The sequence below is a fragment of the Hyla sarda genome, chromosome 2 (genome assembly GCF_029499605.1).
Source record: "Hyla sarda isolate aHylSar1 chromosome 2, aHylSar1.hap1, whole genome shotgun sequence".
In the NCBI taxonomy this organism is placed as follows: Eukaryota; Metazoa; Chordata; class Amphibia; order Anura; family Hylidae; genus Hyla; species Hyla sarda.
This window is the reverse complement of record NC_079190.1, coordinates 20,389,863-20,417,388: the sequence shown is the minus strand read 5'-3', so window position 1 is coordinate 20,417,388 and position 27,526 is coordinate 20,389,863. Positions and strand designations below refer to the sequence as shown.

The window sequence follows — 27,526 nt, the reverse complement described above, 5'->3', positions numbered from 1 at the left end:
TTATAGTAGTTATATTCTTGTATATAGGAGCAGTATTATAGTAGTTATATTCTTGTATATAGAAGGCAGTATTATAGTAGTTATATTCTTGTATATAGAAGGCAGTATTATAGTTGTTATATTCTTGTATATAGGAGCAGTATTATAGTAGTTATATTCTTGTATATAGAAGGCAGTATTATAGTAGTTATATTCTTGTATATAGGAGCAGTATTATAGTAGTTATATTCTTGTATATAGGAGCAGTATTATGGTATTTATATTCTTGTATATAGGAGACAGTATTATAGTAGTTATATTCTTGTATATAGGGGGCAGTATTATAGTAGATATATTCTTGTATATAGGAGCAGTATTATAGTAGATATATTCTTGTATATAGGAGCAGTATTATAGTAGTTATATTCTTGTATATAGGAGACAGTATTATAGTAGTTATATTCTTGTATATAAGAGCAGTATTATAGTAGATATATTCTTGTATATAGGAGCAGTATTATAGTAGTTATATTCTTGTATATAGGAGCAGTATTATAGTAGTTATATTCTTGTTTATAGGAGCAGTATTATAGTAGTTATATTCTTGTTTATAGGAGGCAGTATTATAGTAGTTATATTTTTGTATATAGGAGCAGTATTATAGTAGTTATATTCTTGTATATAGGAGCAGTATTATAGTAGTTATATTCTTGTATATAGGAGGCAGTATTATAGTAGTTATATTCTTGTATATAGGAGCAGTATTATAGTAGTTATATTCTTGTATATAGGAGACAGTATTATAGTAGTTATATTCTTGTATATAGGGGGCAGAATTATAGTAGATATATTCTTGTATATAGGAGCAGTATTATAGTAGTTATATTCTTGTATATAGGAGACAGTATTATAGTAGTTATATTCTTGTATATAAGAGCAGTATTATAGTAGATATATTCTTGTATATAGGAGCAGTATTATAGTAGTTATATTCTTGTATATAGGAGCAGTATTATAGTAGTTATATTCTTGTATATAGGAGACAGTATTATAGTAGTTATATTCTTGTATATAGGAGCAGTATTATAGTAGTTATATTCTTGTTTATAGAAGCAGTATTATAGTAGTTATATTCTTGTATATAGGAGGCAGTATTATAGTAGTTATATTTTTGTATATAGGAGCAGTATTATGGTAGTTATATTCTTGTATATAGGAGCAGTATTATAGTAGTTATATTCTTGTATATAGGAGGCAGTATTATAGTAGTTATATTCTTGTATATAGGGGCAGTATTACAGTAGTTATATTCTTGTATATAGGAGCAGTATTATAGTAGTAATATTCTTGTACATAGGAGCAGTATTATAGTAGTTATATTCTTGTATATATGGGCAGTATTATAGTAGTTATATTCTTGTATATAGGAGCAGTATTATAGTAGTTATACTCTTGTATATAGGAGCAGTATTATAGTAGTTATATTCTTGTATATAGGAGCAGTATTATAGTAGTTATAGTCTTGTATATAGGAGAAGTATTATAGAAGTTATAATCTTGTATATAGGAGGCAGTATTATAGTAGTTATATTCTTGTATATAGGAGCAGTATTATAGTAGTTATATTCTTGTATATAGGAGCAGTATTATAGTAGTTATATTCTTGTATATATGGGCAGTATTATAGTAGTTATATTCTTGTAAATATGGGCAGTATTATAGTAGTTATATTCTTGTATATAGGAGCAGTATTATAGTAGTTATATTCTTGTACATAGGAGCAGTATTATAGTAGTTATATTCTTTTATATATGGGCAGTATTATAGTAGTTATATTCTTGTATATAGGAGCAGTATTATAGTAGTTATATTCTTGTATATAGGAGCAGTATTATATTAGTTATATTCTTGTATATATGGGCAGTATTATAGTAGTTATATTCTTGTATATAGGAGCAGTATTATAGTAGTTATATTCTTGTATATAGGAGCAGTATTATAGTAGTTATATTCTTGTATATAGGAGCAGTATTATAGTAGTTATATTCTTGTATATAGGAGGCAGTATTATAGTAGTTATATTCTTGTATATAGGAGCAGTATTATAGTAGTTATATTCTTGTATATAGGAGCAGTATTATAGTAGTTATATTCTTGTATATAGGAGCAGTATTATAGTAGTTATATTCTTGTATATAGGAGCAGTATTATAGTAGTTATATTCTTGTATATAGGAGCAGTATTATAGTAGTTATATTCTTGTATATAGGAGCAGTATTATAGTAGTTATATTCTATATAGGAGGCAGTATTATAGTCGTTATATTCTTGTATATAGGAGCAGTATTATAGTAGTTATATTCTTGTATATAGGAGCAGTATTATAGTAGTTATATTCCTGTATATAGGAGCAGTATTATAGTAGTTATATTCTTGTATATAGGAGGCAGTATTATAGTAGTTATATTCTTGTATATAGGAGCAGTATTATAGTAGTTATATTCTTGTATATAGGAGCAGTATTATAGCAGTTATATTCTTGTATATAGGAGCAGTATTATAGTAGTTATATTCTTGTATATAGGAGGCAGTATTATAGTAGTTATATTCTCGTACATGGGGCAGTATTGTAGTAGGTATATGTACATAACTATTTCTCTTTGGATAAACATGGGGATGCATGCTGTGAGGAGTGGATTGAATTCTTCTAATACGTCTGTGAGGAAGTTTGAGATGTGAGGCTGGAGGGCAGAGAGGGAATGGGGGGGGGAAGGTTAGAATGGGAAAGAAAAAACAGAAAAGGAAAATTGTTCCTTTTTTCCCTCCTTCATCACTTCCTTTTGATTTCTAGACGGAGTGAGTATAATCTTTAATAAACACCTTTTGGCTTTTCCCCCAGGGCAGAGCTCAGGTTGGAATATTGATATGTTTTTCCGAAATTTCTTGCTTTATTTTTATAATAGTTTTTTTTCAAGGTTCGTCTCTAAGGTGGGATAACTTTTTTTTATAAAGGAAAATTCAATAAAGCATTTAAAACAAACAATCAAAAAAACTATTTCTAGAAGCGGGGACGACCTCTTTATATTCTGTAATTTTATAACAAACAAATCTTTATGTAAAACTTTACACAAATATTTAAATTCACCAAATTTCTCCGGATTTTATTTACTGACAGGCGGTGCTTATCATCACCCACCAAATCACATTCCAGCCCCCAAGGGGCCAAACATGATCACAACCTGATGAAAATCTGTCATCCCCCATCATACCCCCTCAGAATGTTCCCTTTGAAGCTACAGTCACATATGTAGCCAAGATGGGCTCAGCCATTAGGTAGCAGGAGCCGGATCTTCATAGAACGGTAGCAAAGAGACAAAAAATTCCAACTTTTCTAAAACTTTTCATTAGGTTCACCCACTCACAATCCATGAACTAGAAATATTTTCTAGAGATGAGCGAACTTACAGTAAATTTGATTCGTCACGAACTTCTCGGCTCGGCAGTTGATGTCTTTTCCTGCATAAATTAGTTCAACTTTCCGGTGCTCCGGTGGGCTGGAAAAGGTGGATACAGTCCTAGGAGACTCTTTCCTAGGAATGTATCCACCTTTTCCAGCCCACCGGAGCACCTGAAGGCTGAACTAATTTACGCAGGATAAGTCATCAACTGCCGAGCCGAGAAGTTCGTGACGAATCGAATTTACTGTAAGTTCGCTCATCTCTACTCTTTTTCATGGGGAAAAAAAAATATGAAAAAAAAATCTGTGTTGCTTCACCTGGCTAAAGGCCTAAAGAATTTTTAACCCCTTACTGACCAGAGTGTGTTGGTCCTTAACATTCAAACTCTTTTAGGGTGGGGGTTTACCAAATATTGGTGTTGTGTGATTTTCTACACCAGGGCCTGATAGATCCCTAGTGTTTATCAGCTTTTTCCAACAAAGATGATTGTCTAGCTTTAAAAAATAAAAATAAAAAGTTTTTTTTTTTTTTTTTTTTTTTACCTCCGTCTCCTTTCTTAGCCTTAGTGTTACAGGAGCAGCTCACGCCACTTAAAGGAGTACTCCGGAGCGCTGGTACTTAAAAAAAAAAGTTTACCTCATCTGATAGCTCTTTCAAAGACCTTTCCAACGATACCTCATTTGTCGAATTTGGCCCAGCCATTCTCTTGTAATTGCCACCTGTAGCAGTAAGTAGCCATGTCATAAAGACTACATTTCCCATGACTCCCTGCGCCAGCTTCCTGTTAGCTGCTGCTCTCTCCCCCTCCTCTCTCCCCCCCCCCCCAGGAAATTATAATAAATTATAATAAAGTGACGCCCACAGCTCCTTCCCTTGTGGTTATCTCCTCCCATCCTCCCCCTCCCAGCTCATCAGCCCTCTCCATGTGCCCACTAGCCCACTGATCGACCCATCCATGTGCCCACTAGCCCACTGATCCATGTGCCCACTAGCCCACTGATCCACCCATCCATGTGCCCACTAGCCCACTGATCCACCCATCCATGTGCCCACTAGCCCACTGATCCACCCATCTATGTGCCCACTAGCCCACTGATCCATGTGCCCACTAGCCCACTGATCCACCCATCCATGTGCCCACTAGCCCCCTGATCCACCCATCCATGTGCCCACTAGCCCACTGATCCACCCATCTATGTGCCCACTAGCCCACTGATCCATGTGCCCACTAGCCCACTGATCCACCCATCCATGTGCCCACTAGCCCCCTGATCCACCCATCCATGTGCCCACTAGCCCACCGATCCATGTGCCCACTAGCCCACTGATCCACCCATCCATGTGCCCACTAGCCCACTGATCCATGTGCCCACTAGCGCAGTGTTTCCCAACCAGGGTGTCTCCAGCTGTTGCAAAACTACAACTCCCAGCATGCCCGGACAGCCGAAGGCTGTCCGGGCATGCTGGGAGTTGTAGTTTCGCAACAGCTGGAGGCACCCTGGTTGGGAAACACTGCACTAGCGGTGTCACAAGAATGCCGCAGCACTACGGAAATAGCGTAGGGTTAACGTAGGCAGCGATAGGAGCCTAGCGTTAGCCCTACGCTATTTGCGTAGTACTGCGCATGCGCAGAATAAATTAACTTTGTGGGAGTAGCCGACTCCGGGCGGGGAGGCCGGCACAGCCCGCAGTGACTCATGGGAGCGATGAGTCACCGGGCGAAGATGGCGGCGGATCAAGAAGAAATACAGCCGGAGAGAAAAGCGAGGAGAAGACCGGGAAGAAGACCATATGGAAAAACGTGAGTATATTAGAATGTTATATAACTTTTCCTCATGCTCCAATTCCCCCATAAAAGGTTAGCTCCGGAGTACTCCTTTAACTGCATCAACCAATCAGCAGCCGCTGCTTTTTTAAGGATGCCCCAATACCAATTACAGATATATCAGATAAAAATAGATTTCTCAGTCCTCAGCAAACCAACCACTAATTTTGGATGTATGATGGCTTATTGGCTCACTCCAGGATAAAATATAGAATTTCCCAACCAATAACACTTTATTCTAAAATATATCAAGTTAAAATGTACCATTGAGCAACAGACACAGGGCCCGACGGCTGTGCATATGGTATAACACTGGACCCTAATGAGGGAATATGATAAATATGGTTCCTTATTAGAGATGAGCGAACTTACAGTAAATTCGATTCGTCACGAACTTCTCGGCTCGGCAGTTGATGACTTTTCCTGCATAAATTAGTTCAGCTTTCAGGTGCTCCGGTGGGCTGGAAAAGGTGGATACAGTCCTAGGAGACTCTTTCCTAGGAATGTATCCACCTTTTCCAGGCCACCGAAGCGCCTGAAGGCTGAACTAATTTACGCAGGATAAGTTATCAACTGCGGAGCCGAGAAGTTCGTGACGAATCAAATTTACTGTAAGTTCGCTCATCTCTATTCCTTATATCACACAATGGTAATACTAAATAGCCGTATTCTGCGGAACAGAAAAATAAATATTCGCATATCATCAGATGCCACAGTTTAGTACATATTGTCAGTCCTGAAATGGAAATATACCGTAGGCACAATCCCAAAATGATGCACAAGTTCCACCAAACCTGTAGAAAAGAAAGGGGAATAATGGATTGTGGCAATATGGTGGATTACACTTGTGTCTCCCCAGTCCTGTAAATATAAAGAATTTGGCAAAGTCCTGCTAGAATATTCAAAAGAAACCCAAGTCCTAAAACGGAGTCCAGCTGGGTAGCGTAGTGCAGCGGAGTCCGGCTGTGTATATTAGTATATCGCCGGTAATGTCAGAATTAAGCTCCGTGCGGATAGAAGATGCAGGCACAGCGCGACACTCTCCCCTCCACGTTAGTCTGGTTGTCAGCGGTTTCCTGCTCTAGCTGAAGGCGGTAGGAGCGCACTGTGTGTGACCGCTCACTTCAGCCAGCTCCCATGGTCATCTGACTGCCGCCGGTACTTATACACCCATTCACATACATACTTCATTTATTATAAATATTTTGGAGACAATATTTTTATCCGTCATTTTGAGTGGACCATATAAATAGGCCACATGTACAAAATGACCTTGTTTATAACAAACAATAGAATACATATTTACTGTTCCTTTTGATAGTTTGAGAGATACCTTCATTGAAACCCTGATAGGTACTCTCCGGCTCTTAAGAGGGATCCAAGACCGATCCACTCCATATTGGTGGAGAGCCATGATCAATCCACAGGTGTTAGATTTTCCATACCATATAAGTAACAAATGTGTCTACCTTTATTATAACATATACCACTGAGGAAGGGGTACTGAACGGTTTATGTTCACCTATACACCCCGAAACGCGTTTGGTTGACTTATTTTACCTATACCCTATTCACACTATGATGGTTATTACTGCGGCTTTTCTCCGAAATCGAAGTATTGGAGGAACTTTCATTATTGCGCAATACTTGATACAAAGCCTGCGCAAGCGATTGCAATAAACAACCACTGAAAGAGATTGGTAAACCTGCAAGCTTGAAAGAACCATTTATATAGAAGATACAGTGGAGCGCGCTAAAGCAGACCCGATCAGCTGACCGGCACTCAACTGACCATCCACGTCATCGGGAGCTGGCTGAAGTGAGCGGTCGCACACAGTGCGCTCCTACCGCCTTCAGCTAGAGCAGGAAACCGCTGACAACCGGACTAACGTGGAGGGGAGAGTGTCGCGCTGTGACTGCATCTTCTATCCGCACGGAGCTTAATGCTGACATTACCGGCGATATACTAATATACACAGCCGGACTCCGCTGCACTACGCTACCCAGCTGGACTCCGTTTTAGGACTTGGGTTTCTTTTGAATATTCTAGCAGGACTTTGCCAAATTCTTTATATTCACAGGACTGGGGAGACACAAGTGTAATCCACCATATTGCCACAATCCATTATTCCTCTTTCTTTTCTACAGGTTTGGTGGAACTTGTGCATCATTTGAGATTGTGCCTATACTTCCATTTCAAGACTGACAATATGTACTAAACTGTGGCATCTGATGATATGTGAATATTTATTTTTCTGTTCTGCAGAATACGGCCATTTAGTATTACCATTGTGTGATATAAGGAACCATATTTATCATATTCCCTCATTAGGGTCCAGTGTTATACCATATGCACAGCCGTCGGGCCCTGTGGCTGTTGCTCAATTGTACATTTTAGCTTGATATATTTTAGAATAAAGTGTCAATTTTATAAGTTATTGGTCTGGAAATTCTATATTTTTTCCTGGAGTGAGCCAATAAGCCATCATACATCCAAAATGAGTGGTTGGTTTGCTGAGGACTGAGAAATCTTTTTTTTATATATTTTTTCCCTTTCCTTTCTCTCTGGGTGTGAGAAGATCTCAGTTAACCTAACATTACTGCTGTGAGAGGCACTTACCTTCTTTTTAATCATTTTATATTTTAATGTCTTGTGACAGCAGAGGAGGCTCAAGACTTGTGAAGCTTTAAGTGAAAGTCAAACATGAGGCCCTCACTGACAATCACAATTAAGATATGCCCCCTGTAGGGAATGCCCCCCCCCCCCCCCATTAGATAGAAGCCCCCAGTAGGTAAGGAATCTCCCCTATTAGGTAGATGCCCCCAGTAGGCAGGGAATCCCCTTCATTAGGTAGAAGCCCCAACTAGGTAGATAATCTCTCCTATAAGTTAGATGCACCAGTACTTAGGTAGGAAACCCCTCTCCTCTTGGTAAAAACCCCTAGTAGGTAGGTAGGGAATTCCCCACTGTTAGGTAGAAGTCCCCAGTAGATAGGTAGGGAATTCCCCACTATTAGGTAAAAGCCTCCAGTAGTTAGGTAGGTAGGGAACCTCTCCTCTAGGTAGAAGCCCCCAGTATGTAGGTAGGAAATTCCCCACTATTAGATAGAAGCCCCCAGTAGTTAGGTAGGTAGTAAACCTCCTGTTAGGTAGATGCTCCTAGTAGGTAGGAAGTCAGGTAGGGAACCTTCTATAGGTAGTTTCCCCCAATAAGTCCCTCCAAAAGAAAATAAGAAAAATCCCACTTATTTTCCCTCCACTCCCATACGGAGGCCTCTGCATCTTACTGTCAGTGGTGCAGGACCTTCACCTTCTATCTGTCATCCGGAGTGGTGCAGGACCTGCTGCATGATAAAACAATGTCATTGTGCGGCAGGTCCTGCACCACTCCGGATAACAGAGCGAATGATAAAGAGGCCTCAGAGCAGGAAAAGAGGAAAGATGAGGGGGATTTTTATTTTTATGGTTTGCAGGTATCGGGGACATTTGCACGAGTACAAGTTCCGATATCTATACCAATATCGGTATCAGGACATCCCTAATATTGATAGATCAGACCAATTAGATCTGCATTCTGCTATGTTTTGTTGTCCTTCTGTCAAGGTCCCATGGACACAAAAACAGTAATGTGCCAGAAATCATTAGTGTCAGTGTGACTGCCTCGTGTCGTAACGATTTTCGTGCGGCTTCCAGCCCGTCATGTCACAGCGTGCCGCCGCCGTGCTGCTATTAACCCAGATATTTAAGCACTCAGACAGGCGACCATCAATAATCCCTGCTCTAGTGACATCTCTGCTGAAGGTTCTCTTGGAGACCATCAGGGGGGGGGGGGGGGGGGGGGGGGCACAGACATACACCAGGTGGGAAAGAGGACTCCTTGCACACTAAAACGGACCCTCTACTCACAGTTGGTGCTCAGGTTTCAGTTGGATTCTTCAGAACAGCCCAAGATGCTCCAGATCTTAGGAGACATACACCTCTTCATAAGTTGGACATATTTTACTCCAATACACTTCAGCTTAAGACTAGAGCAGCGTTTCTCAAACAGTGCACCTCCAGCTGTTGCAAAACTACAACTTCCAGGATGCTAGGAGTTGTGGTGTTGCAACAGCTGGAGGCACACTGATTGGAAAACAATGCATTAGAGTATCAAACACCGGTGTTAAAAAATCTCCCCATGTTGTTCCCATAACAAGGCAAATCTAACTGAAGAGTGGCCCAATGACAATGACGGCCAAAGCATCCCCCCCCCCCCCCCCCATAACAAAGGCAAACACAATGTCCCATAATAGTAAGTGTGATAGCCTGGGGGAGTGTAGCTGTGCGGTGACTAAAGGGTGCTTGTTAACCCTTGCTATTCGTGATGCCAGGGTGCGGGCTCCTCTGTAAAGCTTGTCCTACCGCCACCCTTCCCAAGAGCGATAGGAAGGTAGAAAATAATGGAATGTCCACAACCGGAGAGTTTTCTGAAACAGTTGTAACTTTTACTGAAGATTTTATGCAAGCTTCATAACCGGGCAGTTGCTATATATGCAAGCTTTCTTTGGAGATTGACAAAGGTTGGGACTTTAGCAGTTTAGAGTCTTTAGGTTAATATGCGCTATTCCACTGGATTTAGGGGAATTAGTTGCGGTCCATTAGTCACGCTAGCTTTAGCAGGGGTAGTTTAGAACTCACGGTTTAAGTTCCGCTGAGGCCGGTAGGTTTTCAGGCCTAGCGTGTCTTTGCAAGTTGCGCAGATCCGTCCTGCTAGTCCGGCATCCACGAGAGAAGCAACCCAAGAGAGCGATAATTGGCTACAGCTCCCTTATATGGGCATGGCTGGACTAGTGCTAATTGGTCCAATACTTGTGTCAATCACCATTACAAAGGTTTATGGGTAACATGTGACCCAAGGACCTCCAAAGGTCCTACAACATACCATAGAGGATATTAACATTGTCACATGACCGAAGGTAAGTACTATGCATTATATTAAATATACATTATTACTAAATATATACATGTGTTAACACTATAGAATTAGAGTAGAGAAGAGGCGACTAGGGGCTGCCCCACCTGGGGGACCCTAACTGAGCGTAGTTACTCTGACTTTGGGGACCACCACACTAGGTACGGTATGCAATACGGTACCGGGACACCACAGAAACTGCAACAAGGGCCTTGTTACAGCCAGGCACATTGTCCCCATAACATAACCAGGCTTAGTTCTCCATTACAAAACCAGCCACATTGCTCCATAACAGAGCCATGTACAGAGCCCTTATAACAGAGCCATGCACAGTGCCCCCATAACAAGGCCATACACAGTGCCCCTATAACATAACCATGCATAGTGCCCCTATAACATAACTATTCATTGCAAAGCCAGACACATTGCATCGTACCAGTGCCCCCATAACAAAGCCATGCAAAGAGCCCCAATAACAGAGCCATAAACCGTGCCCCCATAACAGAGCCATGTAGAGTGCTCCCACCAAAAAATTTGATATGCTTTTAATACCCTCTGCAACAGAGCCTCATAACAGAGCCAAGTATAGAGTCCCCATCATAGGGACAACCACAGTCCCTATAATTATATCTTCCACAGTGTCCACATAACAATAGCAACCAGTGTATCCTCATAGCAGTGACAGTCACAGTGCCCCCACAACAGACTTAGTGGGAGAGATTTATCAAAACCTGTCCAGAGGAAAGGTTGCTGAGTTGCCCATAGCAACCAATCAGTTTGCTTCTTTCATTTTGCAGATGTATTTTCAATAATGAAAGAAGCGATCTGATTGGTTGCTATGGGCAACTGGGCAACTTTTCCTCTGGACAGTTTCTGATAAATCTTCCCCAGTGTCCCCCCAACTGTATCAGACACAGTGTTCATAACTGAGATAGACATAGCGGGGAGTTTTATAAAACCTGTGGAGAGGAAGAGTGGTGCAGTTGCCCATAGCAACCAATCAGATCGCTTCTTTCATTTTTCAGAGTCATTTTAAAAATAAAAGTGAAACAAGCAGTCTGGTTGTTTTGGGCAACTGCACGACTCCTCCTCTACACAGGTTTTGATGAATCCCCCCTAGTGCCTCATAGAGCCAGCTAAGGTGTCCAAATAAGAAAAATAGCTGCACATAAGGGACAGTCCTAGAGCCCCATAACAATAACAGCCTCAGTGCCCCCATAACAGTCAAACAAAGCTTTCTATAGCAGTGACAATAAAAGTCAACAATGTCCCCATAACAGGTACTGTCATAGAGCCATGTATGAAAGTCTACTCATAGGAAAGCCTATCACAGTGCCCCCATAACAGGGATAGCCACAGAGACTGTCACAGTCCATATAACAGTGTCAGCCACTGTATTCCCATAACAGTAACAACCACAGTGCCACCATTACAAAGACCCCATACTGAGGACAGCAGCTACAGTCGCTATAACAGTACAAGCCACAGTGTTCCCATTACAGTTACAACCGAAGTGCCCCCATAAATGACAGCCTCTGTGCCACATAACAATGACAGCCTCATTGCCCCCATAACAGTCAAACAAAGCTTTCTATAACACTGACAATAAAAGTCCACAGTGTCCCCATAACAGAGTTGGTCATAAAGTCATATTACAGTGACCATAAAAGTCTACTCATAGGAAGGCCCAGTGCCCCCATAACAGCAATAGCCCATAATAGAAATTGTCACAGTCCATATAACAGTGTCAGCCACTGTATTCCCATAACAACCACAGTGCCACCATTACAAAGACCCCATACTGAGGAAAGCCAGTCGCTATAACAGTACCAGCTACAGTGTTTCGATAACAGTCACAACCGAAATGCCCCATAACAATGACAGCCGCAGTGCCCCATAACAACAACAGCCACAGTGCCACCATTACAAAGACCCCATACTGAGGACAGCAGCCACAGTCGCTATAACAGTACCAGCCACAGTGTTCCCATAACAGTCACAACCGAAGTGCCCCTTAACAATGACAGCCTCAGTGCCCCATAACAGTCAAAGCTTTCTATAACACTGACAATAAAAGTCAACAGTGTCCCCAATAACAGGTACTGTCATAGAGCCATGTAACAGTGAGCATGTAAGTCTACTCATAGGAAAGCCTATCATAGTGCCCCCCATAACAGGGATAGCCACAGAGACTCCATTGTAGAGACTGTCACAGTCCATATAACAGTGTCAGCCACAGTAATCCCATAACAACCACAGTGCCACCATTACAAAGACCCCATACTGACCAGCTACAGTGTTCCCACAACAGTGACAACCGAAGTGCCCCATAAGAATGACAGCCTCAGTGCCCCATAACAATAACAGCCTCAGTGCCACCATTACAAAGACCCCATACTGAGGACAGCAGCCACAGTCGCTATAACAGTACCAGCCACAGTGTTCCCATAACGTCACAACCGAAGTGCCCCATAACAATGACAGCCTCAGTGCCCCCATAACAATCAAACAAAGCTTTCTATAACACTGACAATAAAAGTCTACAGTGTCCCCATAACAGAGTTGGTCATAAAGCCATATTACAGTGACCATAAAAGTCTACTCATAGGAAAGCCCAGTGCCCCCATAACAGGAATAGCCCATAATAGAGATCGCCACAGTCCATATAACAGTGTCAGCCACTGCATTCCCATAACAATAACAACCACAGTGCCACCATTACAAAGACCCCATACTGTGGAAAGCCACAGTCGCTATAACAGTACCAGCTGCAGTGTTCCCATAACAGTCACAACCGAACTGCCCCTTAACAATGACAGCCTCAGTGCCCCATAACAATAACAGCCACAGTGCCACCATTACAAAGACCCCATACTGAGGACAGCCACAGTCGCTATAACAGTACCAGCCACAGTGTTCCCATAACAGTCACAACCAAAGTGCCCCCATAACAATGACAGCCGCAGTATCTCAGTACTTCTCCATGGACCTGAGCGAGCGTATAACTCTGTACATATGGTCCTGTATGCGAGGACGCTCGACTGGTATCTAATGTCCTGTAGCTAATGTCTTCCAGATGTCTTCACTGTCCCCAGGCGTCTTCTTTTGGTCTCCTGTGCGGGTGCCGTTCTGCTTCATTCTTTGCAGCAAATTGGGCCATATTGTACTTAAAGTAAACGTTAATTCAGGAAAAAAGTCCTTTTGTGTTATTATAGGGATTATTCATTGTCCATATACTCTATGCCAGGCAATGTTGTGAGCTTAAATACTGTGCTATTTATTCATCTACAACAGTGTTTCCCAACAGGGTGCCTCCAGCTGTTGCAAAACTACAACTACCAGCATGCCCGGACAGCCAACGGCTGTCCGGGCATGCTGGTAGTTGTAGTTTTGCAACAGCTGGAGGCACCCTGTTGGGAAACACTGGGCTATTGTATGCAATGGAGGTCTTGACATGTGTTATTAAAGGGGTACTCTGGTGGAAAACATTTTTTGTAAGGTCTTTTTAAGTCAACTGGCTCCAGAAAGTTAAACAGAATTGTAAATTACTTTAATCCTTTCAGTATTTATTAGCGGCTGTATACTACAGAGGAAGTTCTTTTCTTTTTGAATTTCTTTTCTGTCTGACCACAGTGCTCTCTGCTGACACCTCTGTCCCTGTCAGGAACTGTCCAGAGCAGGAGAAAATCCCCATAGCAAACCTAAGCTGCCTCTGGACAGTTCCTGACACGGACAGAGGTGTCAGCAGTGAGCACTGTGGACAGACAGAAAAGAAATTCAAAAAGAAAAGAACTTCCTCTGTAGTATACAGCTGCTAATAAATACTGAAAGGATTAAAGTAATTTACAATTCTGTTTAACTTTCTGGAGCCAGTTGACTTAAAAAGACCTTACAAAAAATGTTTTCCACCGGAGTACCCCTTTAATAACACATGTCAAGACCTCCATTGCATACAATAGCCCAGTGTTTCCCAACAGGGTGCCTCCAGCTGTTGCAAAACTACAACTACCAGCATGCCCGGACAGCCAACGGCTGTCCGGGCATGCTGGTAGTTGTAGTTTTGCAACAGCTGGAGGCACTCTGTTGGGAAACACTGTTGTAGATGAATAAATAGCACAGTTCAAGAAAAGGATTTCCTCTGTAGCATGCAGCAGCAAATAAGTACTGGAGGGGTTAAGATTTTTTAATAGAAGTCACTTACAAATCTGTTTAACTTTCTGGCACCAGTTTATTTAAAAATAAAAAAAATATAATGTTTTCTATCGGAGTACCCCTTTAATAATGTTATATTAAAACCTTGTAATCATAGTGTGAATAGGGAATAGGTAAAATAAGTCAACCAAACGCGTTTCGGGGTGTATAGGTGAACATAAACCGTTAAGTACCCCTTCCTCAGTGGTATATGTTATAATAAAGGTAGACACATTCGTTACTTATATGGTCTGGAAAATCTAACACCTGTGGATTGATCATGGCTCTTCACCAATATGGAGTGGATCGGTCTTGGATCCCTCTTAAGAGCCGGAGAGTACCTATGAGGGTTTCAATGAAGGTATCTCTCAAACTATCAAAAGGAACAGTAAATATGTATTCTATTGTTTCTTATAAACAAGGTCATTTTGTAAATGTGGCCTATTTATATGGTCCACTCAAAATGACGGATAAAAATATTGTCTCCAAAATATTTATAATAAATGAAGTATGTATGTGAATGGGTGTATAAGTACCGGCGGCAGTCAGATGACCATGGGAGCTGGCTGAAGTGAGCGGTCGCACACAGTGCGCTCCTACCGCCTTCAGCTAGAGCAGGAAACCGCTGACAACCAGACTAACGTGGAGGGGAGAGTGTCGCGCTGTGCCTGCATCTTCTATCCGCACGGAGCTTAATGCTGACATTACCGGCGATATACTAATATACACAGCCGCATCTCTGCTGAAGGTTCTCTTGGAGACCATCAGGGGGGGGGGGGGGGGGGGGGGCACAGACATACACCAGGTGGGAAAGAGGACTCCTTGCACACTAAAACGGACCCTCTACTCACAGTTGGTGCTCAGGTTTCAGTTGGATTCTTCAGAACAGCCCAAGATGCTCCAGATCTTAGGAGACATACACCTCTTCATAAGTTGGACATATTTTACTCCAATACACTTCAGCTTAAGACTAGAGCAGCGTTTCTCAAACAGTGCACCTCCAGCTGTTGCAAAACTACAACTTCCAGGATGCTAGGAGTTGTGGTGTTGCAACAGCTGGAGGCACACTGATTGGAAAACAATGCATTAGAGTATCAAACACCGGTGTTAAAAAATCTCCCCATGTTGTTCCCATAACAAGGCAAATCTAACTGAAGAGTGGCCCAATGACAATGACGGCCAAAGCATCCCCCCCCCCCCCCCCATAACAAAGGCAAACACAATGTCCCATAATAGTAAGTGTGATAGCCTGGGGGAGTGTAGCTGTGCGGTGACTAAAGGGTGCTTGTTAACCCTTGCTATTCGTGATGCCAGGGTGCGGGCTCCTCTGTAAAGCTTGTCCTACCGCCACCCTTCCCAAGAGCGATAGGAAGGTAGATAATAATGGAATGTCCACAACCGGAGAGTTTTCTGAAACAGTTGTAACTTTTACTGAAGATTTTATGCAAGCTTCATAACCGGGCAGTTGCTATATATGCAAGCTTTCTTTGGAGATTGACAAAGGTTGGGACTTTAGCAGTTTAGAGTCTTTAGGTTAATATGCGCTATTCCACTGGATTTAGGGGAATTAGTTGCGGTCCATTAGTCACGCTAGCTTTAGCAGGGGTAGTTTAGAACTCACGGTTTAAGTTCCGCTGAGGCCGGTAGGTTTTCAGGCCTAGCGTGTCTTTGCAAGTTGCGCAGATCCGTCCTGCTAGTCCGGCATCCACGAGAGAAGCAACCCAAGAGAGCGATAATTGGCTACAGCTCCCTTATATGGGCATGGCTGGACTAGTGCTAATTGGTCCAATACTTGTGTCAATCACCATTACAAAGGTTTATGGGTAACATGTGACCCAAGGACCTCCAAAGGTCCTACAACATACCATAGAGGATATTAACATTGTCACATGACCGAAGGTAAGTACTATGCATTATATTAAATATACATTATTACTAAATATATACATGTGTTAACACTATAGAATTAGAGTAGAGAAGAGGCGACTAGGGGCTGCCCCACCTGGGGGACCCTAACTGAGCGTAGTTACTCTGACTTTGGGGACCACCACACTAGGTACGGTATGCAATACGGTACCGGGACACCACAGAAACTGCAACAAGGGCCTTGTTACAGCCAGGCACATTGTCCCCATAACATAACCAGGCTTAGTTCTCCATTACAAAACCAGCCACATTGCTCCATAACAGAGCCATGTACAGAGCCCTTATAACAGAGCCATGCACAGTGCCCCCATAACAAGGCCATACACAGTGCCCCTATAACATAACCATGCATAGTGCCCCTATAACATAACTATTCATTGCAAAGCCAGACACATTGCATCGTACCAGTGCCCCCATAACAAAGCCATGCAAAGAGCCCCAATAACAGAGCCATAAACCGTGCCCCCATAACAGAGCCATGTAGAGTGCTCCCACCAAAAAATTTGATATGCTTTTAATACCCTCTGCAACAGAGCCTCATAACAGAGCCAAGTATAGAGTCCCCATCATAGGGACAACCACAGTCCCTATAATTATATCTTCCACAGTGTCCACATAACAATAGCAACCAGTGTATCCTCATAGCAGTGACAGTCACAGTGCCCCCACAACAGACTTAGTGGGAGAGATTTATCAAAACCTGTCCAGAGGAAAGGTTGCTGAGTTGCCCATAGCAACCAATCAGTTTGCTTCTTTCATTTTGCAGATGTATTTTCAATAATGAAAGAAGCGATCTGATTGGTTGCTATGGGCAACTGGGCAACTTTTCCTCTGGACAGTTTCTGATAAATCTTCCCCAGTGTCCCCCCAACTGTATCAGACACAGTGTTCATAACTGAGATAGACATAGCGGGGAGTTTTATAAAACCTGTGGAGAGGAAGAGCGGTGCAGTTGCCCATAGCAACCAATCAGATCGCTTCTTTCATTTTTCAGAGTCATTTTAAAAATAAAAGTGAAACAAGCAGTCTGGTTGTTTTGGGCAACTGCACCACTCCTCCTCTACACAGGTTTTGATGAATCCCCCCTAGTGCCTCATAGAGCCAGCTAAGGTGTCCAAATAAGAAAAATAGCTGCACATAAGGGACAGTCCTAGAGCCCCATAACAATAACAGCCTCAGTGCCCCCATAACAGTCAAACAAAGCTTTCTATAGCAGTGACAATAAAAGTCAACAGTGTTCCCATAACAGGTACTGTCATAGAGCCATGTATGAAAGTCTACTCATAGGAAAGCCTATCACAGTGCCCCCATAACAGGGATAGCCACAGAGGCTGTCACAGTCCATATAACAGTGTCAGCCACTATATTCCCATAACAGTAACAAGCACAGTACCACCATTACAAAGACCCCATACTGAGGACAGCAGCCACAGTCGCTATAACAGTACCAGCCAGTGTTCCCATTACAGTTACAACCGAAGTGCCCCATAACAATGACAGCCTCAGTGCCCCCATAACAGTCAAACAAAGCTTTCTATACCAGTGACAATAAAAGTCTACAGCGTCCCAATAACAGAGTCGGTCATAAAGCCATATTAAAGTGACCATGAAAGTCTACTCATAGGAAAGCTCAGTGCCCCCATAACAAGTATAGCCCATAATAGAGATCGTCACAGTCCATATAACAGTGTCAGCCACTGCATTCCCATAACAATAACAACCACAGTGCCACCATTACAAAGACCCCAAACTGAGGACAGCCACAGTCGCTATAACAGTACCAGCTGCAGTGTTCCCATAACAGTCACAACCGAAGTGCCCCATAACGATGACAGCCTCAGTGCCCCCATAACAGTCAATCAAAGCTTTCTATAACACTGACAATAAAAGTCTACAGTGTCCCCATAACAGAGTTGGTCATAAAGCCATATAACAGTGACCATAAAAGTCTACTCATAGGAAAGCCCAGTGCCCCCATAACAGGAATAGCCCATAATAGAAATTGTCACAGTCCATATAACAGTGTCAGCCACTGTATTCCCATAACAACCACAGTGCCACCATTACAAAGACCCCATACTGAGGAAAGCCAGTCGCTATAACAGTACCAGCTACAGTGTTTTGATAACAGTCACAACCGAAATGCCCCATAACAATGACAGCCTCAGTGCCCCATAACAATAACAGCCACAGTGCCACCATTACAAAGACCCCATACTGAGGACAGCAGCCACAGTCGCTATAACAGTACCAGCCGCAGTGTTCCCATAACAGTCACAACCAAAGTGCCTCATAACAAAGACAGCCTCAGTGCCCCCATAACAGTCAAAGCTTTCTATAACACTGACAATAAAAGTCAACAGTGTCCCAATAACAGGTACTGTCATAGAGCCATGTAACAGTGAGCATGTAAGTCTACTCATAGGAAAGCCTATCATAGTGCCCCCATAACAGGGATAGCCACAGAGTCTCCATTGTAGAGACTGTCACAGTCCATATAACAGTGTCAGCCACAGTAATCCCATAACAACCACAGTGCCACCATTACAAAGACCCCATACTGACCAGCTACAGTGTTCCCACAACAGTGACAACCGAAGTGCCCCATAAGAATGACAGCCTCAGTGCCCCATAACAATAACAGCCTCAGTGCCACCATTACAAAGACCCCATACTGAGGACAGCAGCCACAGTCGCTATAACAGTACCAGCCACAGTGTTCCCATAACGTCACAACCGAAGTGCCCCATAACAATGACAGCCTCAGTGCCCCCATAACAATCAAACAAAGCTTTCTATAACACTGACAATAAAAGTCTACAGTGTCCCCATAACAGAGTCGGTCATAAAGTCATATTACAGTGACCATAAAAGTCTACTCATAGGAAAGCCCAGTGCCCCCATAACAAGTATAGCCCATAATAGAGATTGTCACAGTCCATATAACAGTGCCAGCCACTGTATTCCCATAACAGTAACAGCCTCAGTGCCACCATTACAAAGACCCCATACTGAGGACAGCCACAGTCGCTATAACAGTACCAGCTACAGTGTTCCCATAACAGTCACAACCGAAGTGCCCCATAACAGTCAAACAAAGCTTTCTATAACACTGACAATAAAAGACTACAGTGTCCCCTTAACAGAGACGGTCATAAAGCCATATTACAGTGACCATAAAAGTCAACCGAACTGCCCCATAACAATGACAGCCTCAGTGCCCCATAACAATAACAGCCACAGTGCCACCATTACAAAGACCCCATACTGAGGACAGCCACAGTCGCTATAACAGTACCAGCCCCACAGTCTTCCCATAACAGTCACAACCGAAGTGCCCCCATAACAATGACAGCCGCAGTATCTCAGTACTTCTCCATGGACCTGAGCGAGCGTATAACTCTGTACATATGGTCCTGTATGCGAGGACGCTCGACTGGTATCTAATGTCCTGTAGCTAATGTCTTCCAGATGTCTTCACTGTCCCCAGGCGTCTTCTTTTGGTCTCCTGTGCGGGTGCCGTTCTGCTTCATTCTTTGCAGCAAATTGGGCCATATTGTACTTAAAGTAAACGTTAATTCAGGAAAAAAGTCCTTTTGTGTTATTATAGGGATTATTAATTGTCCATATACTCTATGCCAGGCAATGTTGTGAGCTTAAATACTGTGCTATTTATTCATCTACAACAGTGTTTCCCAACAGGGTGCCTCCAGCTGTTGCAAAACTACAACTACCAGCATGCCCGGACAGCCAACGGCTGTCCGGGCATGCTGGTAGTTGTAGTTTTGCAACAGCTGGAGGCACCCTGTTGGGAAACACTGGGCTATTGTATGCAATGGAGGTCTTGACATGTGTTATTAAAGGGGTACTCCGGTGGAAAACATTTTTTGTAAGGTCTTTTTAAGTCAACTGGCTCCAGAAAGTTAAACAGAATTGTAAATGACTTTAATCCTTTCAGTATTTATTAGCAGCTGTATACTACAGAGGAAGTTCTTTTCTTTTTGAATTTCTTTTCTGTCTGACCACAGTGCTCTCTGCTGACACCTCTGTCCCTGTCAGGAACTGTCCAGAGCAGGAGAAAATCCCCATAGCAAACCTAAGCTGCCTCTGGACAGTTCCTGACACGGACAGAGGTGTCAGCAGTGAGCACTGTGGACAGACAGAAAAGAAATTAAAAAAGAAAAAGATTTCCTCTGTAGCATGCAGCAGCAAATAAGTACTGGAGGGGTTAAGATTTTTTAATAGAAGTCACTTACAAATCTGTTTCACTTTCTGGCACCAGTTTATTAAAAAATAAAAATAAAAAAATATAATGTTTTCTATCGGAGTACCCCTTTAATAATGTTATATTAAAACCTTGTAATTTCCAGCCTCCCTGCGGGGGTGCTATAGGCAAACTGAACACCTGCCAGAATCCAATGTGATTACTTTCAATTGTTGGTGGTTCGTGAAACAAGACACCCCGTGATCAGGTTCAGAAGTGATGTCTGGAAGGCAGGTAGCCATCGGTGAATTGCTTCATTTGTGTGACACACTACAGGCTCTTATCGGAAGGAATTCTGTAATGACTGCTTTTTTTTTTTTTTTTTTTTTACCTATACTGAGAGATCAGATTACATGCTGTTCATAGAAGTCTACTGAGAGGGGAGGGGGGGGAAGAAGGAGAGGAAGGATGAGTGGCAGAAAAGTGAGAATTGGGTCCCACCCTTATGTAGGATTTAAAGCTTACAATGCTCAGTAAGGCTCTATAATAGCCTCCATGCTGCTGCTACTTCTGAGGATGTGCTAAATGGACATAGGGGAACAGGATCTCCTTGTCTGTGCAGTGTATGGGAAACATCATAGAAAACAGTGTCCTGCTTCAGAGGGTGTGCTATAGAGATGTGGAGGAGAAGGAGCTCTGCAGTCCTTTGTTTCTATATAGATATATTATAGCTCTGCAGTCCTGTATTTCTATAAAGATGTATTATAGCTCTGCAGTCCTGTATTTCTATATATATATTATAGCTCTGCAGTCCTGTATTTCTATAAAGATGTATTATAGCTCTGCAGTCCTGTATTTCTATATATATATTATAGCTCTGCAGTCCTGTATTTCTGTATATATTATAGCTCTGCAGTCCTGTATTTCTATATATATATTATAGCTCTGCAGTCCTGTATTTCTATAAAGATGTATTATAGCTCTGCAGTCCTGTATATCTATATATATTATAGCTCTGCAGTCCTGTATTTCTATATATATTATAGCTCTGCAGTCCTGTATTTCTATATATATTATAGCTCTGCAGTCCTGTATTTCTATATATATTATAGCTCTGCAGTCCTCTATTTCTGTATATATTATAGCTCTGCAGTCCTGTATTTCTATATATATTATAGCTCTGCAGTCCTGTATTTCTATATATATTATAGCTCTGCAGTCCTGTATTTCTATATATATTATAGCTCTGCAGTCCTGTATTTCTGTATATATTATAGCTCTGCAGTCCTGTATTTCTATATATATTATAGCTCTGCAGTCCTGTATTTCTATATATATTATAGCTCTGCAGTCCTGTATTTCTATATATATTATAGCTCTGCAGTCCTGTATTTCTATATATATTATAGCTCTGCAGTCCTCTATTTCTGTATATATTATAGCTCTGCAGTCCTGTATTTCTATATATATTATAGCTCTGCAGTCCTGTATTTCTATATATATTATAGCTCTGCAGTCCTGTGTTTATATATATATATAATATATATATATATATATATATATATATATATATATATATTATAGCTCTGCAGTCCTGTATTTCTGTATATATTATAGCTCTGCAGTCCTGTATTTCTGTATATATTATAGCTCTGCTGTCCTGGATTTCTGTATATATTATAGCTCTGCAGTCCTGTATTTCTATGTATATTATAGCTCTGCAGTCCTGTATTTCTGTATATATTATAGCTCTGCAGTCCTGTTTATATATATATATATATATATATATATATATATATATATATATATTATAGCTCTGCAGTCCTGTATTTCTGTATATGTATTATAGCTCTGCAGTCCTGTGTTTATATATATATATAATATATATATATATATATATATATATATATATATATATATATTATAGCTCTGCAGTCCTGTATTTCTGTATATATTATAGCTCTGCAGTCCTGTATTTCTATATATATATATATTATAGCTCTGCAGTCCTCTATTTCTGTATATATTATAGCTCTGCTGTCCTGGATTTCTGTATATATTATAGCTCTGCAGTCCTGTATTTCTGTATATATTATAGCTCTGCAGTCCTGTATTTCTATATATATTATAGCTCTGCAGTTCTCTATTTCTGTATATATTATAGCTCTGCAGTCCTGTTTCTATATATATATAATAGTTCTGCAGTCCTGTGTTTCTATATATATTATAGCTCTGCAGTCCTGTGTGTCTATATATATTATAGCTCTGCAGTTCACTATTCCTGTATATATTATAGCTCTGCAGTCCTGTATTTCTATATATATATTATAGCTCTGCAGTCCTGTATTTCTATATATATATTATAGCTCTGCAGTCCTGTATTTCTATATATATTATAGCTCTGCAGTCCTGTATTTCTGTATATGTATTATAGCTCTGCAGTCCTGTATTTCTGTATATATTATAGCTCTGCAGTCCTGTATTTCTATATATATTATAGCTCTGCAGTCCTGTATTTCTGTATATATTATAGCTCTGCAGTCCTGTATTTCTGTATATATTATAGCTCTGCAGTCCTGTATTTCTATATATATTATAGCTCTGCAGTCCTGTATTTCTATATATATTATAGCTCTGCAGTCCTGTATTTCTATATATATTATAGCTCTGCAGTCCTGTATTTCTATATATATTATAGCTCTGCAGTCCTGTATTTCTATATATATTATAGCTCTGCAGTCCTGTATTTCTATATATATATTATAGCTCTGCAGTCCTGTATTTCTATATATATTATAGCTCTGCAGTCCTCTATTTCTGTATATATTATAGCTCTGCAGTCCTGTATTTCTATATATATTATAGCTCTGCAGTCCTGTATTTCTATATATATTATAGCTCTGCAGTCCTGTGTTTATATATATATATATAATATATATATATATATATATATATATATATTATAGCTCTGCAGTCCTGTATTTCTGTATATATTATAGCTCTGCAGTCCTGTATTTCTGTATATATTATAGCTCTGCTGTCCTGGATTTCTGTATATATTATAGCTCTGCAGTCCTCTATTTCTATATATATTATAGCTCTGCAGTCCTGTATTTCTATGTATATTATAGCTCTGCAGTCCTGTATTTCTGTATATATTATAGCTCTGCAGTCCTGTTTATATATATATATATATATATATATATATATATATATATATATATATATTATAGCTCTGCAGTCCTGTATTTCTGTATATGTATTATAGCTCTGCAGTCCTGTGTTTATATATATATAATATATATATATATATATTATAGCTCTGCAGTCCTGTATTTCTGTATATATTATAGCTCTGCAGTCCTGTATTTCTATATATATATATATTATAGCTCTGCAGTCCTCTATTTCTGTATATATTATAGCTCTGCTGTCCTGGATTTCTGTATATATTATAGCTCTGCAGTCCTGTATTTCTGTATATATTATAGCTCTGCAGTCCTGTATTTCTATATATATTATAGCTCTGCAGTTCTCTATTTCTGTATATATTATAGCTCTGCAGTCCTGTTTCTATATATATATAATAGTTCTGCAGTCCTGTGTTTCTATATATATTATAGCTCTGCAGTCCTGTGTGTCTATATATATTATAGCTCTGCAGTTCACTATTCCTGTATATATTATAGCTCTGCAGTCCTGTATTTCTATATATATATTATAGCTCTGCAGTCCTGTATTTCTATATATATATTATAGCTCTGCAGTCCTGTATTTCTATATATATTATAGCTCTGCAGTCCTGTATTTCTGTATATGTATTATAGCTCTGCAGTCCTGTATTTCTGTATATATTATAGCTCTGCAGTCCTGTATTTCTATATATATTATAGCTCTGCAGTCCTGTATTTCTATATATATTATAGCTCTGCAGTCCTGTATTTCTATATGTATTATAGCTCTGCAGTCCTGTATTTCTATATATATATATATTATAGCTCTGCAGTCCTGTATTTCTATATATATTATAGCTCTGCAGTCCTGTATTTCTATATATATTATAGCTCTGCAGTCCTGTATTTCTATATGTATTATAGCTCTGCAGTCCTGTATTTCTATATATATTATAGCTCTGCAGTCCTGTATTTCTGTATATATTATAGGTCTGCAGTCCTGTATTTCTGTATATATTATAGCTCTGCAGTCCTGTATTTCTGTATATATTATAGCTCTGCAGTCCTGTATTTCTGTATATATTATAGCTCTGCAGTCCTGTATTTCTATATATATTATAGCTCTGCAGTCCTCTATTTCTGTATATATTATAGCTCTGCAGTCCTCTATTTATATATATATTATAGCTCTGCAGTCCTGTATTTCTGTATATATTATAGCTCTGCAGTCCTGTATTTCTGTATATATTATAGCTCTGCAGTCCTGTATTTCTGTATATATTATAGCTCTGCAGTCCTGTATTTCTGTATATATTATAGCTCTGCAGTACTGTATTTCTGCATATATTATAGCTCTGCAGTCCTGTATTTCTGTATATATTGTAGCTCTGCAGTCCTGTATTTCTGTATATATTGTAGCTCTGCAGTCCTGTATTTCTGTATATATTATAGCTCTGCAGTCCTGTATTTCTGTATATATTATAGCTCTGCAGTCCTGTATTTCTATATATATTATAGCTCTGCAGTCCTGTATTTCTGTATATATAATAGCTCTGCAGTCCTGTTTATATATATATATATATATATATATATATATATATATATATATATATATTATAGCTCTGCAGTCCTGTATTTCTGTATATATTATAGCTCTGCAGTCCTGTATATATATATATATATATATATATATATTATAGCTCTGCAGTCCTGTATTTCTGTATATATTATAGCTCTGCAGTCCTGTATTTCTGTATATATTATAGCTCTGCAGTCCTGTATTTCTGTATATATTATAGCTTTGCAGTCCTGTATTTCTGTATATATTATAGCTCTGCAGTCCTGTATTTCTGTATATATTATAGCTCTGCAGTCCTGTATTTCTGTATATATTATAGCTTTGCAGTCCTGTATTTCTGTATATATTATAGGTCTGCAGTCCTGTATTTCTGTATATATTATAGCTCTGCAGTCCTGTATTTCTGTATATATTATAGCTCTGCAGTCCTGTATTTCTGTATATATTATAGCTCTGCAGTCCTGGATTTCTATATATATTATAGCTCTGCAGTCCTGTATTTCTATATATATTATAGCTCTGCAGTCCTGTATTTCTATATATATTATAGCTCTGCAGTCCTGTATTTCTATATATATTATAGCTCTGCAGTCCTGTATTTCTATATATATTATAGCTCTGCAGTCCTGTATTTCTGTATTTATTATAGCTCTGCAGTCCTGTATTTCTGTATATATTATAGCTCTGCAGTCCTGTATTTCTGTATATATTATAGCTCTGCAGTCCTGTATTTCTGTATATATTATAGCTCTGCAGTCCTGTATTTCTGTATATATTATAGCTCTGCAGTCCTGTATATATATATATATATATATATATATATTATAGCTCTGCAGTCCTGTATATATATATATATATATATATATATATATATATTATAGCTCTGCAGTCCTGTATATATATATATATATATATATATATATATATATATATATTATAGCTCTGCAGTCCTGTATTTCTGTATATATTATAGCTCTGCAGTCCTGTATTTCTGTATATATTATAGCTCTGCAGTCCTGTATATATGTGCAGATTTATTATAATTTTTAGGTCTCATGCCTCAGATGCCTGAACACCTATAGCGCCCCCTTCAGTCGAGGAGGCCTCGTGTGACCTCACAGGTCGTGTGACCAAGTATTCCGTCTCCTTTAAGAAAACCTCTATACTCCTTCATTGTTTCCTCCGCTCTGTAGAACGTTCCGGACGTCTATCTTGGCAGGAAATGAACTTTTTCCTGTAGAACCTGGAGAATGATTTGATTCTGGAGAAGTTTCATTCATTGTAAGGAAAATATATTTTGTTAGATGGGAAAAAAAGGAAAAGTAATGAAAGTTTCTGTACGTGAGAGAACAGCGGAGCGGCGCTCGGCGCGGACAGCGCAATATTTACATTATGTTCCCGTCTTTTCTATAGCGGCGATCATTTTGTGTTTGCAGCATATTTTCGGCTGCGCGGTGAGATCTTTTCCTCTCATTTGTATATTTTGTGGATGTCAGCAGCCGGTGCCGCGGCTCGGAGATAGAGGAGTCGCTAAAAACGTGAATCATCAGTTCTAGGTGCAAATCATGTGGCGGCTTATATCGAAAACAATCCGAATGAGGGCGCAAACACATGGGGGGAGATTTATCAAAACCCGTCCAGAGGAAAAGTTGCCCAGTTGCCCATAGCCAACCAATCAGATTGCTTCTTTCATTTTGCAGAGGCCTTGTTAAAAATGAAAGAAGAGATCTGATTGGTTGCCATGGGCAACGGGGACACTTTTCCTCTGCTCAGGTTTTGATAAATCTCCCCCATGGTCTTTTTGTTATGTATGCCGGTCACAGGCACAACTAGGTCGAAATCTGGTCAAAATCCAACACCAATGGCCAATAAGGTCCTGGACCAGGCGTTAAAGGGGTACTCCGCCCCTAGACATCTTATCCCTATCCAAAGGATAGGGGATAAGATGTCTGATCGTGGGGGTCCCGCTGCTGGGGACCCCCGCAATCTCGGCTGTGGCACCCCAGACATCGGGTGCACGGAGCGAACTTCACTCCGTGCCCGATGACTGGCGATGTGGGGCAGAGGCTTATGACGCCTCAATTTAAATCTATGGGAGGGGGCATTACGTCCGTCATGCCCCCATCCATAGACTTGCATTGAGGGGGCGTGGCTGTGATGTCACAAGTAGGGCGTGGCCGTGACGTCACAAGCCTCTGCTGCTGCACCCGATGCTCTAAACCAGTGATGGCGAACCTTTTT

General features: G+C 40.4%; 1 protein-coding gene across 3 annotated transcripts in view; it reads left to right on the top strand.

Moving 5' to 3' along the window:
- The window catches only part of RAB30 (RAB30, member RAS oncogene family), a 156,168-nt gene that overhangs the window by 35,473 nt on the left and 93,169 nt on the right, over window positions 1–27,526 (top strand). Inside the window, exon 4 of one of the 3 annotated variants that reach the window (XM_056561296.1) lies at window positions 20,700–20,827. The exons of 1 other annotated variant lie outside the window; for it this stretch is intronic. The gene's annotated coding sequence lies outside the window, so the exon portion shown is untranslated. Of the gene's footprint in view, window positions 1–20,699; window positions 20,828–26,547; window positions 26,567–27,526 lie in introns of those variants that run through there. One more of the 3 variants, XM_056561297.1, reaches the window with a different exon arrangement.